The following is a 4,233-nucleotide window of genomic DNA, read 5'->3' on the forward strand; positions in this document are numbered from 1 at the left end:
ACTTTTGGGGATACCTGTAGTATACCTTTATAGTCACCCAGTTACGTTGTGACGTTTGGTACACCCAAAGCACTCCTACGGCATTCGGGAGTTACACGATCTCACGGTCTAAGGAAATGATACTTGACATTGGAAAAGCTCTAGCAAACGAACTACACGATCTTGTGCTATGCTTAGGATTGGGTCTTGTCCATCACATCATTCTCCTAATGATGTGATCCCGTTATCAATGACATCCAATGTCCATAGTCAGGAAACCATGACTATCTGTTGATCAACGAGCTAGTCAACTAGAGGCTCACTAGGGACATGTTATGGTCTATGTATTCACACATGTATTATGATTTTCGGATAACTCAATTATAGCATGAATAATAGACAATTATCATGAACAAGGAAATATAATAATAATCATTTTATTATTGCCTCTAGGGCATATTTTCAACAATATTTTCCTCCCCCTCGCTTCTACCATGGTTTTTTCCGTCATGGACGGCCCAAAGAATGTCATGCAGCTGCGTCTCCGGACCGCCCAAGACGAAAAGCCCATTTTCTGTCATGATTTTTTGTCATAGTAGGAGCCCACCACATCTATGATGATACCGAGTTTTGTCACAATTATCGTCATAGAAGTGTCATATGTATGACAGAAAAAAATTCTTTCGGCCCAAAATGTCACGGATGTGTCTTTTTTGTAGTGCTCATGCTTCACTTATATTATTTTGAGAGTCTTTTAGAACAGCATGGTATTTGCTATGGTTATAAAATTGGTCCTAGAATGGTAGGCATCCAAGTTGGGTATAATAAAAACTATCATAGGAAGTGAATTGGATGCTATGATCGATTTGATACTTGATAATTGTTTTGAGATATGGAGGTAGTGATATTAAAGTCATGCTAGTTGGGTGATTATGAATTTAAAGAATGTTTGTGTTGAAGTTAGCAAGTCCCGTAGCATGCACATATGGTTAAAGTTGTGTAACAAATTTGAAACATGAAGTGTATCTGACTTGTGCATCCTTATGAGTGGCGGTCGGGGATGAGCGATGGTCTTTTCCTACCAATCTATCCCCCTAGGAGCATGCGCGTAGTGCTTGAGTTTTGATGACTTCTAAATTTTTGCAATAAGTATATGAGTTCTTATGACTAATATTGAGTCCATGGATTATAAGCAATTTTACCTTTCCACCATTGCTAGCCTCTTCGGTACCGTGCATTGCCCTTTCTCACCTTGAGAGTTGGTGCAAACTTCGCCAGTGCATCCAAACCCCGTGATATGATACGCTCTATAACACATAAACCTCCCTATATCTTCCTCAAAAAAGCCACCATACCTACCTATTATGGAATCTCCATAGCCATTCCGACATATATTGCCGTGCAACTTTCCACCGTTCCGTTCATCATCATCATGACATACTTTACTTTTGTCATATTGCCATTGCATGATCATGTAGTTGACATCGTATTTGTGGCAAAGCCACCATGCATTATTTTTCATACATGTCACTCTTGATTCATTGCACCATCCCGGTACACCGCCGGAGGCATTCATATAGAGTCATATCTTGTTCTAGTTTCGAGTTGTAATTCATATGTTGTAATCAATGAAGTGTGATGATCATCATTACTAGAGCATTGCCCAAAAAGAAAAAAAAAGAAAAAAAAGAAAGGCCAAAAGATAAAAATAAAAAAAGAAAGGCCAAAGAAAAAAAGAAAAAAAGAAAAAGAAAATAAATAAAATAAATAAAAAGGGCAATGTTACTATCTCTTTTTCCACACTTGTGCTTCAAAGTAGCACCTTGTTCTTCATGTAGTGAGTCTCATATATTGTGCTTCAAAGTAGCACCATATTTTTCATATAGCGAGTCTCATAGGTTGTCTTTTTCATACTAGTGGGAATTTTTCATTATAGAACTTGGCTTGTATATTCCTACGATGGGCTTCCTCAAATTCCCTAGGTCTTCGTGAGCAAGAAAGTTGGATGCACACCCACTAGTTTTCTTTTGTTGAGCATTCATTCATAGCTCTAGTGCATCTGTTGCATGGCAATCCCTACTCCTCATGTTGACATCAATTGATGGGCATCTCCATAGCCCGTTAATTATCCTCGTCAATGTAAGACTTTCTCCTTTTTTGTCTTATCCACACAATCCCCATCATTATATTCTATTCCACCCATAGTGCTATATCCATGGCTCATGCTCATGTATTGCGTGAAGGTTGAAAAAGTTTGAGATTATTTAAATATGAAACAATTGCTTGGCTTGTCATCGAGGGTATAGAAGTTAGGAACATCTTTGTGTGACAAAAATGAAGCATAGCCTAACTATATGATTTTGTAGGGATGAACTTTCTTTTGCCATGTTATTTTGAGAAGACATGATTACTTTGATTAGTATGCTTGAAGTGTTACTATTTCTTTTATCTATATGAACTTTTATTTTGAATCATTTGGATCTGAACATTCATGCCACAATAAAGAAAATTACATTGAGAATTATGCTAGGTATCATTCCACATCAAAAATTCTCTTTTTATCATTTACCGACTCGAGGACGAGCAAGAATTAAGCTTGGGGATGCTTGATACGTCTCCAACATATCTATAATTTTTGACTGTTCCATACTATTATATTACCCCTTTTGGATGTTTATGGGCTTTATTTTACACATTTATATCATTTTTGGGACTAACCTACTAACCGAAGGCCCATCCCGTATTGCATTTTTTTTGCCTATTTCAGTATTTCGAAGAAAAGGAATATCAAACGGAGTCCAAACGGAATGAAACCTTCGGGAGCATGATTTTTGGAACGAACGTGATCCAGAGGACTTAGAGTGCAAGTCAAGAAGTAGCTGAGGCGGTCACGAGAGGGCAGGGCGCGCCCACCCCTATAGGGCGTGCCCCTGTCTCGTGGGCCCCTCGGGCGGCCACCGACGTACTTCTTCCTCCTATATAAGCCTATATACCCCGAAAACATCCAAGGAGCCACCGAAACACAATTTCCACCACCGTAACCTTCTGTATCCGTGAGATCCCATCTTGGAGCCTTCGCCGGCGCTCTGCCGGAGGGGGAATCGACCATGGAGGGCTTCTACATCAACACCATAGCCCTTTCGATGAGTTGTGAGTAGTTTACCACAGACCTTCGGGTCCATATTTATTAGCTAGATGGCTTCTTCTCTCTTTTGGATCTCAATACAATGTTCTCCCCCTCTCTTGTGGAGATCTATTCGATGTAAACTCTTTTTGCGGTGAGTTTGTCGAGATCCGATGAATTGTGGGTTTATGATCAAGTTTATCTATGAGAAATATTTGAATCTCCTCTGAATTCTTTTATGTACGATTGAGTTCTCTTTGCAAGCCTCTTCGAATTATCAGTTTTGTTTGGCCTACTAGATTGATCTTTCTTGCCATGGGAGAAGTGCTTAGCTTTGGGTTCAATCTTGCGGTGTCCTTACCCAATGACAGAAAGGGTTGCAAGGCACGTATTGTATTGTTGCCATCGAGGATAAAAAGATGGGGTTTATATCATATTGCATGAGTTTATCCCTCTACATCATGTCATCTTGCTTACTACGTTACTCTGTTCTTTATGAACTTAATACTCTAGATGCAGGCAGGAGTCGGTCGATGTGTGGAGTAATAGTAGTAGATGCAGGCAGGAGTCGGTCTACTTGTTGCGGACGTGATGCCTATATACATGATCATGCCTAGATAATCTCATAATTATTCGCTTTTCTATCAATTGCTCGACAGTAATTTGTTCACCCACCGTAATACTTATGCTATCTCGAGAGAAGCCTCTAGTGAAACCTATGGCCCCCGGGTCTATCTCTTATCATATTTGCTTCCAATTACTTTTATTTGCATCTTTACTTTTTGCATCTATATTATAAAATACCAAAAATATATTTATCTTATCATACTATCTCTATCAGATGTTACTTTCGCAAGTGGCCGTGAATGGATTGACAACCCCTTTATTGCGTTGGTTGCGAGTTCTTTGTTTGTTTGTGTAGGTGCATGGGACTTTTGAGGAGCCTCCTACTGGATTGATACCTTGGTTCTCAAAAACTGAGGGAAATACTTACGCTACTCTGCTGCATCACCCTTTCCTCTTCAAGGAAAACCAACGCAAGCTCAAGACATAGCACGGCCCATTGGTCCCGGTTCGAGCCTAAAACCGGGACAAATGGATCCAGACGAACCGGGACCAATGCCCTCGCG

This window comes from Triticum aestivum, chromosome 3B (genome assembly GCF_018294505.1).
Source record: "Triticum aestivum cultivar Chinese Spring chromosome 3B, IWGSC CS RefSeq v2.1, whole genome shotgun sequence".
Taxonomy (NCBI): Eukaryota; Viridiplantae; Streptophyta; class Magnoliopsida; order Poales; family Poaceae; genus Triticum; species Triticum aestivum.